The sequence below is a fragment of the Microtus oregoni genome, unplaced genomic scaffold, assembly GCF_018167655.1.
Source record: "Microtus oregoni isolate MIOR12 unplaced genomic scaffold, Mior012 000067F_ref0000223, whole genome shotgun sequence".
Classification (NCBI taxonomy): domain Eukaryota; kingdom Metazoa; phylum Chordata; class Mammalia; order Rodentia; family Cricetidae; genus Microtus; species Microtus oregoni.
Genome location: NW_024543974.1, coordinates 6,410,414 through 6,423,782, shown reverse-complemented (window position 1 = coordinate 6,423,782; position 13,369 = coordinate 6,410,414). Strand labels below are relative to the sequence as shown.

General features: G+C 35.9%; 1 pseudogene; it reads left to right on the top strand.

The window, feature by feature from the left end:
• The first annotated feature begins 1,803 nt into the window (after positions 1–1,803).
• On the top strand, positions 1,804–2,267 carry LOC121440475 (annotated as a pseudogene).
• Positions 2,268–13,369: the final 11,102 nt, after the last annotated feature.

Here is a 13,369-nt window from a genome sequence, read left to right as displayed (position 1 = left end):
ACCCATTACTCTAATAAATTACCAGTTCTAAGGTGATAGAATGCCACTTTTATAATGAGAAAATTTAAAACTCTATTAAAAATAGTTTGTTATTTCTGTGTCTTGAGGTAGGTTGTTTCCTAACTTTCTGAGAAATCTCCGTACTGATGGGTATATATCCAAAGGATGTTCAATTATACCACAAGGACATGTGCTCACCTATGTTCATAGCAGCATTATTTGTTATAGCCTGAACCTAGATACAACCTAAATGACCCCCAACCAAAGAATGGATGAGGAAAATATGGTAAATTTACACAATGTAGTCCTGCACAGTGGAAAATAATGACATCTTGAAATTTGTGGACAAATGGATGGATCTAGAAAATATATTGAGTGAAGTAACCTAGTGTGGGAAGTCCTTTTTTCTATGTGTTGCTTATATTGGTTAATGAATAAAGTTCTTTCAGCTAGTGGCTTATCAGAATAGGGCAAGACAAAAATTCCAAGTAGATAGAGGGTTAGAGAGTAGGCAGAGTCAAGGTGAAACCATGTAACTGCCACAGAAGACAGATGCTGGACCTGCACAGAAACATACTGGTAGGCCACAATCATGTGGCAATATACAGATTAACAGAAATGGGTTAAGATATAAGTGCCATACACTTAATACTGGCAAAACAGTATTAAAAATAATATAGTTTCTTTGTTATTATTTTGGATCTGGGCAGCCAGGAATGAAGGAGCAGTCGCCAACAACAGATTGACATGTCAATGTGTGCCACTTAAATCCGCATAATACTTGAGAGAGCTTGGAAAAGAATTCTAGACAAACATACACACAAAAAATAACAACAAAGTTTGCTGCATTTTTTTTTTCTCCTGGATGGGCTCTGCTTGCTGGTAGTGAGTAGGAGCTCTATAGTTTCTTTAAGAGTGGTCTTTCTGATTCAGGAGTAGCAGTAAAAAACAATACATGAATTCAAAATGACAGCTTCCTGATTTGTACTACCAGCACAAACTCAGGATGCTGAGCACTTCATTGGGGTCTGTGAGCAGTATGTTACAAATTGCATTATGGTGACACAGACCCACTACATCTCTGGATCTGGGGCAGAAAGAATGGTTCTCAGAGGCAGCAAACAAGCCTTCACCATATTGGACTAGGGAGAGCAAGCAGGCAGGACCGCGAAATTGGTCACTACACATACTGCTTAGGATTTAAAGAAGAAAAAAAAAAAGTAAAACAAAGACTTTAAAGAGAAAGAGCACAGGCAGTCATAGTTTAAAGAAGTATAGATCATAAAATAAATATAAAACTTGTAGAAAAAGTAATAGAGTAAGAAAATAAGCCACGTAAATTGGAAAATACACAGAGTCTGGATCATGTATATTGCTGCATTTTCTTTGAAGTTTTTGACTGTGAATGAGCTAAGTACAGAAAAACATTTCATTGTATGCACTGCTAAGCTAAACCAACATATGATGTGGGATTCCAACTAAATCCACGTAAAACTTGAGAAAGCTTAAAAAAGAAATTTTAGACACACACACACGAAGTTAAGCATTTTCTCAGGTGGGCTCTGTTTGCTAAAAACAAGCAGAGACATGATTGTTTTAAGAGGAGGCTTCCTTACTCAGCATTACTGTGCAGTTTCAAAATGGGCTGCTTGGTTTGTCCGTGGGGAAACGGTTCTTGTGTACTAAGACCCGAGTGCAGCTGTAGCAGTGGTGCTAGAGGCAGCAGATGGGCTAGCAGCGGACAGGGTCAAGTCAGTAAATTTGCACAAGTCATTTGCACAAGTTGTAATCGAGGCCTTTAAAATGGCAGATGATTTGGACTTCTAGACAGGAGATGCAGGGGCCTCAGCCACCATCCCAATGCAGTGCTCAGCATTACGTAAAAATGGTTTTGTGGTGCTCAAAGGCCAGCCATGTAAGATTGTCCAGATGTCTACTTTGAAGACTGGCAAGCATGGCCATGCCAAGGTTCACATGATTGGTATTGACATTTTTCCTGGGAAGAAATATGAAGATACCTGCCCATCAACTCATAATATGGATGTCCCAAACATCAAAAGGAATGATTTCCAGCAGATTGAAATCCAGCATGGGTACCTATCCCTGCTCCAGGACATTGGGGAGGAACAAGAGGACTTTTGTCTGACCAAGGGAGATCTTGGCAAGGAGACTGAGCAGGGTATGACTGCGGAGGAAAGATCCTGATCATAGTGCTGTCTGCCATGACAGAGGAGGGAGCTGTTGCAATCAAGGCCATGGCAAAATAATTGGCTCACTGAGTGACAGTGGTGGCAGCAGAGATCCTTAAGCCTACAGAGGTCCTTCCCGGAGCTGGGTTCTGTTCTGGCTGGGCCCTTGGCTAGACTGCTATACAATTTATTTCATGTTTTATTTTGGTTTTCCTCACCCCTTCAAACTGTCAGGGAGACCCTGCCCTTCACCTAACTCCCTTGGCCAGGAATGAGGAAGCCATGGCCTTGATGAAGCTACTTGCCTCTTCCCTCACAGCCCTGGTGGGGTAAAAGGAATTGGGTACTGCTTGTGGTTTAGGTTCCCCCACCTCCCTTATTTTCTTTTTAATTCAATTTGGAGTCAGAAAGCTGTGGATTCTGGCAAAGGATCTTGTGTCCTTTATCCCACTTATCCATGGTCTGGTCCCCTGCTCTCCATAGTCCTTCACCCCCAAGCACCACTTGTACAGACTGGGGACCAGCCCCCTTCCCTGCCTGTGTCTCTTCCCCAAGCCCCTTTTTTTGGAGGGTGGAAGCAGACACAATCCCTCCTCAGGCATCTGGGAAGCCCTTGACCCCATGGGATTTTCGCTTTCCTTCAGCTCTCCCTGAAACATTTATTGAAAATCAAGCCCGAATAAAACTACAAGTTTAATATGGAAAAAGTGGCAGCTTCATGGTTTGCCAGCACAAACGGCTGTGACACTTTCAGGAGGTCCAGCTATGGAGCATTTAATTAGGGTCTGTGAGCAGCATGTTACAAATTGCTTAATGGCTCCACATAACCCTGTTGAATACTAGAAACTGGGGCAGTATGTGCTGATGTGCTGCTTACAGAGGCATTGGACATGCCTCCACAATGCTGGACTGGGTAGAATAAGCAGGCATGCAGGGCCCTATCGGCCTGAGCTATGCTCCCTTAGGGGAATAAAAGTGGTTCTGGTCAGAAAAGGATTACAGATAAGCAATAAAGAAAAATCCAGATGGAAAAGACCTCTAAATGGAATGAATTACACTGTTGGATAAATAAATGTACATAGGCTTGGGAGAGAGAAGAAAAATTGTAGAGAGTTACAAAAAGAAGAAAATAAATTAAAAAAAAAGAGTAAAATGAAGTCTTTAAAGAGACAGAGTACAGAGAATCATAGATTAAAAGACTAAAGATAATAAAATAAATATTAAAAAGTAATAGAGTATAAACAAGCCAGGTAAAGATTGAATATATACAGAGAGTCTGGTTTATGAATATTATTGATTTTTTTTTCTTTATATTTTTTGACTGTGAATAAGCTTAGTACAGAGAGACATTTCATTGTATGGGCTGCTACACTAAACAATCATAGATATTTTAAAGTTTAACGACTTCAGAATTTGGGTCTAAGGACTTATTGCTTTAGAAAAGAGGTTCTGCTTTTGTTTCCATAGAATATTAGACTCTGTGGATTAATTCCAGAGTAATGTTGTTTGATGGACCAAGACCCCCAAAAGGTTGTCATGAACACCCCAAAAATTACATCACCCAACAAAAAGCAGAAAACAGTTTGGAAAGAACTATGCCCAAATCCCCAAATATAGTTTATATATGTGTCTTTAAATTTAAAAGGGGATATGATATAATGAAGGATACTTAGTATTGGAATGGATCTTAGTTTTTTGATACAAATTTAAGGTCAATACACACAGACACACACACACACACACATATATATATATATATATATATATATATATATATATACTATTGATTAAAGTGTTGTGTTTGTTCAGCTCATTTAAAAATGTAATGATCACAAATCCCACATCAGACAGAGGTCTGAGCTCCAAAATAAACAAAGAACTCAAGAAATTGGTCCTCAAAAGAACAAATAATCCAATAAAAAATGGAATATAGACCTAAACAGAGAACTTTCAACAGAGGAATTTAAAATGGCTGAAAAACATTTAAAGAAATGGTCAACATCTTTAGTCATCATAGAAATGCAAATTGAAACAACTCTGAGATTCCATCTTAGACCTGTAAGAACTGCCAAGATCAAAAACACTGATGACAACTTTTGCTGAAGAGGTTGTGGGGAAAAGGGAACACTTCTGCATTATTGTTGGGAATGCAATCTGGCACAGTCCCTTTGGATGTCAGTGTGGAAATTTCTCAGAAAATTAGGAAACAACACTCCTCAAGACCCAGTAATACCACTTCTGGGTATATATCCAAAGGATGCTCAATCATGCCACAAAGACATATGCTCAACTATGTTTATAGTAGCATTGTTTGTCATAGCCCGAACCCGGAAACAACCTAAAGGCCCCTTGTCCAAAGAATGTATAAGGAAAATGTGGTAAATTTACACAATGGAGTAGTACACAGCAAATAAATAATAATGACATCTTGAGTTATGCAGGAAAATGAAGCTAGAAAACAATATTTTGAGTGAGGTAACCCAGACACAGAAAGACAATTATGGCATGTACTCACTCATAAGTGGTTTTTAATCATAAAGCAAAGAAAATCAGCCTACAAATCATAATATCTGAGAATTTAGACAACAATGAGGACACTAAGAGTATCTTACACAGATCAAATCTACATGGGAAGTAGAAAAAGACAAGATCTCCTAAGTAAACTGGAAGCATGGAGACCTTGAGGGAGGGTTGAAGAGGATGGGAGAAGCAGGAAGGACAGCAGAGAAAAATGTAGAGCTCAATAAAAGTCAATTAAAAAAAGAAAAAGTAAGAAAAAATGTGATGCATAATTAAGTAATATTGGTTAATAGATAGTCATCAATAACAGTCAAGCTTGAAATCATGTTAGTTAGGTTTTCTAGGTTTACAAAGATATATTTCAGATGGATATTCTTCAGATCTTTCAAAGACTACAGAATATGGAATTTATTTTTTTAAGGGCTTAGACTTTTCATGACAATGAGAAATGACTGCTCTTAGCAGCACCAATCTACTAAAAAAAGATGATAGCTATTGAGGCTGCTCCTTATGAAGTTTGCTGAACATCTGGGAAGGAGACTGCTCTTGCCTGGACTGCTTGATGTTATGCTGTATGAACTGGGCATGCAGACTCCACAGAAAAATGATTGCTGAACTTACCTAAGGGTGAGACCACCCTTCAGGGTTCCTGCTTTATGAAACGGTCTGCCAGACATTCTGCCAAACACAGAAGAAAGCGACAGATGGATTTTGACAATACAAGGCAGAACAGATCTTGGAATTTCCTGCTTCAAGAAAAAGTTTGCTGGATACTATTGCCTGTAGGCTAAAGACTGGATGGCCCAAGGTTACACAAAAATCTTTGGACAACTCTCTAGGCAATGAGATGTCTCTGTCAATTCTAGAGATTTGGAATTTGCTTACAATGTACTTCTTGTTTTCTTAGGTAATATTATATCCTTCTTGAGTCTTTGATGGAGTTGAAGAATAGATAGATATAATTATAGTTTTCCTTAATTATGGTAAAGCCTAAAGTAGATATAAATATCATACCTAGTTCTTGCTTGATAACTTTTTTGTTATATTCAATTTTACTATATTAAAGTTAAAAACTTCATTTTTATTTATACAGAAAATGGGAAATGGTGTGGGAAGTTCTTTTGTTAATGTGTTGCTTTTATGGTTAATGAATAAATCTCTTTTGGCCAGTGGTTTAGCAGAATATGGCAAGGTGGGAATTCTGAGAAGACAGAAGAGGAAAGAGAAGGTGAAGTCAAGGAGAAGCCATGTAGCTGCCACAAGAGACAGACGTTGAATTCTGGACAGAACCTCACCGGTAGTCCACAGCCACATGGCAGTACAGAGATTAATAGAAATGAGTTAATTTAAGCTAAAAGAAATAGTGAGCAATAGCTTAAACTATTGGACAAACAATATTGCAAATAATATAGTTTCTGTATGATTATTTCAGGTCTGGGCAGCCAGGAATGAACAAGCTGTATTTGATAACAGTAAACCAGACCCAGAAAAACAAATATAATATGTACTCACTCATAAGTGACTTTTAAACAAAAAGCAGAGAAAAACCAGCCTATATCTCACAATCCCAGAGAACCTATATAACAAAGAGGACCCTAAGAGAAACGTACATGGATCTAATCTACATGGGAAGTAATAAAAGACAAGGTCTCTTCAGTAAAATGGAAGAGTGTGAGTCATAGTAGAGAGAAGAAGGGAAGAGGAGTAGAGAAAAATATGTAGGTCAATATAAATAATTTTAAAAGAACAGTTGAATAGAAGTTTCTGAAGAGATAGATGTTATTTATGATTATAAAAATTTGGAATTGTGTGAAAAGCAATGACTGGTACAGAAGAACTTGCAGTAAATTTATATAGTTTTCACTGTGAAATTTCTGAAGTGTTTTCTACTGGGACAAAGAGTAAATTTACAAAAGTAAGGTTTTTAGAGCAGTCTGGATCCTGCAAGCCTGTCAATTCAGCCATCAGCAGGTTGAGTTATGAAGAACACATACTCAATGCCAGCCTGAGGTACACAACAAATTACAAACCAGCAGAGGACATAGGTCCCAAAACCAATCAACCAAATAAATACATACGTATATACATACATACATCTTGTTTTGAACTTAGGCACATTTTTGTATCTGGATTTGAATACAGTATAAACTTTTATTGTCATATATATTTGATTTATAAAAAATAAATAATGCAGCAAACATTATTTTATCAAAAGGATACATATAGACCTGAGAAAATATGATGAAGTTAAAAGAATTTTAGGTGGAAATTAGAATATCTGAAGCATCTCTCTTTTATAAGTCACTTTCCAGGCTACTGTAAATTGAAGTATACCAAGAACAACCTCTTGAGAACTACAGACACACAGTGAAAATGAAAATGATTTTTCCCCAATAGAGCTAACATAAATTGTTGTATATGTTAAATATGTTGAAATATATTCAAGTGATAGTTACTATGAAAAAACTTCCAGTAACTTTACACTGTTGCGTGTATACTTATGCAAGTTTAATTCTGTAGAAACAAAACAATGAACTAGAGACAAATGTCTAAGAAGTCTATTGAAGAATGGCACCTATAGTAGGCAAGAAGAGAAGGAGTAAGAGGCAGATAAGGAGTAGGCATAGGGTGACTGAGAAGGTGGAGGATGAAGAGTATAGTAATGGTGGTGATACATTTCAGTGGCTCTAATCAGATATCGACAGTCCTTGAAACAGGGAGATTTGTAACAAAGAAAGCATTAGAGATAAATCTTCTATTTTACAAATATAATGCTCCATATCTTAGCTTGGGCCTTCTGAAATAACATTATGATCATGGCTATCATTGCAATTTAAATTAAATGTTCAAGTTAATACAGAGAAGATTGTGACTTTAAATTCAGGGAAAACATGATATTAGTGGCTGTAGGCAGTCAATTATATTCTTTATTAAAAAGAGGTAATTTTGAATACTGAAGTAGGTAGGCATAAAAATATACAGAAAAAGTTAAGAGTACTTAATAAAAATTGTTACTATACTGAGTGGTATATGCATTATAGGGATCTTAAATACAAGAGACAGGAGCAAGAGACATTTTGTAAATGTCCGAAATTTTACAAATGAGAAAATAAAATCATCACTATTTAACAAATGATAAGTAAATAGACACACAAATGACACACATTGTTTCAAATTTGGCAGTAAAAGACTATTATGGGAACACACTTGTTACTCATATACAATGAAGATTGCAACATGCTATCATTTTTTTGAACAAAATCCCTGTATTCCCAAGGGCAGTGGTATGATATATAAAAAACTCTGAAAAGGAAAAAGAAAAACAACCAAAGAATTATATAGTTAAAGCAAAGTTAAAATATGAGACAACATGTAGAGAGTTCATTACAAATTTACCCAATCGTCAAAAAAGACAAGAGAATATCAAGGCACAAGGAATTCATCCTTGACACTAATACAAGGAGGGCCACGTGAAAACAGAAAAGTACTCAAGTAGAGAAAAATACATAGACAAACCAATTCTGATGCAATTTTGATATAGGTAGTCTTTTTAAATTTGTATATTTAATAAAATAGTACATTTATTTTTATAGGGATAATCTTATTTCTCACACCAATGTATTTTTAACTGAATGAGTTTAAGGTAACTGAAACCCAGAAGGAAAGACTTACTCTGCATCTTTATTTATATATATTATCTCTAAATCTTTCAGAATTTTACTTGTGCTAGAAATATAACTGGGTAGTCAAGTCGATTATTTAAACTCCTGTACAATGTTGTCCAAAGTCTACCAAATTACTAATACCTAGCTGCATGTGTGACTGAAATTTCAAAAAGTTATTCCATTATTACATAAAACAGATACTATAAGATGTTGGTGAAAAACATGTTCAGTAAATTTGTAAAATTGGATCCATTTCCACAGTTTATTAAATGTCAAATTATCCTTGACCAGAAGCAATACTGTGTAGAACATCATGATGATGGATAAGATATTTTGTAAAAGCATGGACAATATTTGTATAAGAATTGAATAGTATGATGAAAATTTGTATTCATAATTAGTGATGTTATCTGTCTGATATACATGTTACTCTGTGACATACTTGTTCTTCTACTCACATGAACACACATAGACATACACACACTCACACACACACACACACACACACACACACACACACACATCTATAAATACTCATTGACCACAAAACTTATCAGCACAAGATATCCACAATGGCTCTAGTGTGCAATAGTTAGTAGTGCTTTTATATTGGGGTTAATCAGCTGCCATCTAAGTGCTCTTAATGCCTGATCCATAGTTACTGAGATCATGGTCCCTAATGACCCTACAGCTGCCACTTTCCTATACCAGTAGAATTTTTAACTGCATTCTAAATACATATTAAACACCCACCTTTATACCCAGAGATATACAGCTCTCATTCGATGTGAGATTCCCATCTATATGCTATGACTATGTTTTATTATGATTAATAAAGGAGCTGCTTTGGGCCTTTCACTTGGCAGAATAGATAATGGCAGGAATTTCAAGCAGAGATAGAGGAGAAATTAGTTGAAGTCAGTGAGATGTCACGTAGCAGCCTGCAGGAAACAGACACCAAATGGAGCTTTACCTGTAGGCCACAACCACATGGCAATACACAGATTAATAGAAGAGGGTTAATTTAAGATATAAGAGTTACCCAGGAATATGCTTAAGCTATTGGCCAATCAGTATTACAATTAATATAGATTCTGAGTGATTATTTAAGTTCTGGGCAGCTGGGAACCAATGAGCAGTTTCCGCGAACATTTGCTCTTCATCAAAGAAACTTATTTTCTTTTTGAGCAGATGTAGCATTAAAGATTTCTTTGACCACATCTGGTCAAAATTTAAAGAAAAGGACATGAGGAACAGAAACACACACACACACACACACACACACACATATACATGCACACAAAAACACTAAATGGACTCAATAGACTGTATTTAAAATATTTATATATACATATATAACAATAATAAATAAAAATTCATGAGCTTGAGAGGGAGTGGCAAGTACACAGCTGGAGTTGAAGGGATGAGTGGGGATGAAAAATATGTCAATACTCTACTTATGGACACAACTTTCAATAATTCTCTAATCCTTTTGAATGGGACACTGACTACTTTTAGTTGGAATTTTCTTTTCAAGAATATTTTTATTGGTAACAAACTTGCATGCTATAGGTTCTACCTCCACAATCCAATGAAATAACAATACTATATACTTCTTTAGTAAATCAGAAACATCATATTTGCTCTAAAATTTTAAGATCCCTTGTTTCAGGATTCATTTTCTATAATACAAATCACCACACGTGTGCCACAAGAGACTGAATTTTAACTACAGATATGACTGAGTAATAATCTATCATCTTCACAAGTGTTTTTGTTCTAGGTGCTATAAGCTTACTTATTAACATACAAATTGGGCAAAAACTTCAATCCTTAAAATGTCTTTATACTTGCAGAAGAAGAAAAACAGAGAAAAGAAAAGAACATCATTTCTTAAACAAAATCCAAAATCTTGCTCACTGTTCGAAAGACCAAAATAGAATACTGTTTAAAAAATGAACTTAACCATGTTCTTGATTCATTGTGATTTTGGAGATATCTTTGAATTGGTACTTAGCCCATGCAATCAAAGAGTCAATTAATTTTCAGCACATTCTAGTCATCTCTTTTCCTTTAAGTATGCTAGTGCTTAATTTTATTATTTGATGTCACCATATAATGTATTTGATGAACCGTATTTGATAACACTTGGAAAACTTCCCCAGAATACATTTGGGAAGAAAATGCAATTTAAATGTATTATATTTCTTTAAATTTTAGAATAAAATAAATAATAATTTCTTATCATAAAAAGCAGAATTATTTGTGTATATGGAGTCAGTAATAAAGAATAAATAGAACACCTATATTTGGTTCAGGAAACCACATGAAAAATAGCAGTAATTTCATGAAAAAGAGAGGCAATTTTCTTTGTAAGGCATCAGTTAGTACTATGGTTAAGATCACAGTGCAGTATTACTAACACCAAATCCCATGCTTCTTCAGGCATACTCTTCAGAACCAGTGAAATATAGGTCAACATATCAGAAGTACTAATCAAATAGAACCATTTGAAAAGTTTTTGGAAGTCCACATGCCTGAAATATGTTAGTATTTTGTGGTTATTTATTCAACAAATATTCTATTTAGATATTTGCGATACTTCAGACTTAAGAACAGATAATTTCATAGTTCATGAAGACTCTCATATATATAACATAGACTCTTTTTTAAGAAGCCAACATTATAGTGTCTAGAAAAATCAGTATGTCAAATTTAGATGGTTTTAGAGGATATATGCTTAAAGACTAAATTATGAGGTTAGAGACTGTAACCAATTTATGGATAGCTAGAGTAGTGGTGAAAGGGCCTCAGTGAAGGGTTTTCAACTAGACCAGGAAGGACATGAATTACTTTATTCCAGCACGGACAAATGCAAACATTCTTAAAGAGCAATAGCAGGGACAAAAAGGAGAATGAGGAAAGGTAAAACAGAATTTTCTTGGTTCAATAGGAAAATCTACTTACTTCTACAAAGTTTTAATTTATAGTGCATTATTGCATACTTAGATCAGAAATAAGAGGAAATAGAGTTTGTATTATATGTAATATTGATACTATATTTTTTCCTCAATCCTACCTAGTCTTACTGCTCTCTTTTTCCTTTGTCCTGTTCCCTTCCACATTTTATTCAAATACCTGCAGTTGACATCTATTTTTGTCATGTTCCCCATCTTAAAATATATTGGGGGCCTTGAGTACCAGTCTGAGCTCCTCCTCAGTGTCAAGATAAAATTTGCTATGGTAAGCAAAAACATGAGTAATTGGATTTCAGGGTAAACAGAATAAATCAACTCATGTATGTTATCTCTACATGTTCTTTATTAGTATGGGCTAAGGAGCAGTAAGGAGAGGCGATTTCCACTAGGTTTTTAGTTTTTACAGACATGGTTAAAATATTCCATTGGCAAAAGAATGATACCATATGCATTTGAAAATCACTAAGAGGCAGGTAGAACCTGACAAAGCAGCACTCCAGGAAGGGGGTGATACCATTCAGGACCCAACTTCCAAAGGGAAATATCTAACATTCCAAAACATTAGATAAAGTTAATAAACATCCCTGAACCCCAGATGTCTTCCTATCTTTTTGAAGTGCCTATGTTCTCTGTTAGCAAAGGTAATTGTGGGGATCAACCTTATGTAAATTTGACTGATTAAAAAACAAGAGTGAATGTTATCACTCTAATGCCTCAGGGCAAGTCATTCCATTGCCTGTGCAGGGGGAAGTTACCAATGCTGAGGTATTTGGGGAATGAATCCTATTTTGGAGGGAGAATCTTGTCTTCACAAGGATTTTACAGATTTGACAGCAACATTTCCAAAATACAAGTGTCTCTGCAGCTTTGATGAATGGGTTCTTCATGTGGATGTGAATACATACATTTCTTTTGAATCTATCTATTGGTCTGTCAGCTATACATTCACTGTATAGTCTTGTGGATTCCAACAAAAATTAAATAAAACCCTCCCCAAATTTTACTTCTCTCTGTAACAGCTACACCATTTATCTGGTTTTATTTACGGTATACCATAATGAAGAGTCTGATATTCTCTTCAAATTTTTTTTCAATTCCATTTTTTTTTAATCACCAATGACCTATATATTACAGAGCAAAATGGGAAATTCTCAGATCTCTGTCTTTATGATTCTAACAGCAGATGATGACTTTTCTCAGTTTTCTACTACCTCATTGGTAACTTTTACATGATTTATTCCTTCCTGAAATTACCTGGCTTGAGTGAGAAGGAAGCATGAAGCATGCAACAAACCTGCTTAGGAGTTTATTACAGGAGATGTATATAGGCCTGGTGAAGTTGGTATGCAAAATGAGAGACCTGAAGATGACATGTCCAGCTTTTAAAGGCTGCCTAACACATGCACACAGGGTGTTGATGTCGCTATGTCATATGCAGATGATGGAGCTCATGTATGCACACAAGGAGTTATGTAGCTGCGTCATATGTAGGTGATGCAACCATGCCACACATAGGTCACACACTACCTTTTAAGGTCCCCCAGGTGGCTAGGTATTTTGCCTGAGCACATGTTCACACATACATGGCCCTGGAACCAGGAAGTGTCAGTCACATTGTGTGGCTGGAATAGTAACACTTCCTCCTTTGTTTTCTACTATTAAACACTGAAGATCCAGAATATTTCATTCCTTTATATTTCCCCCTTTTCCTCTGTATTCTCATCCATTTGAAGATTTCATCCTGTTTAATGATTTTAAATACAAAACACAGTGATGTGGAGGCCAAATGTGAGCCTATTCTACCAGAGAGTTTGAGCTTGCTCAAAGTTGTTGACAACAACTGTGGCTATACACCACAACCTAGGATGTGGTTACGTGGTGTTGGACATTAAGATGGCCTATATTGGTACATCCACTCCACCTTGATCAAAGGTCAGAGAATTCAAGCACACTTCTGCTTCTTTTGAAATAGAAGGTTTGACCTAGGGAGTGGATGTCTTCAGGATACTTGGTCTAG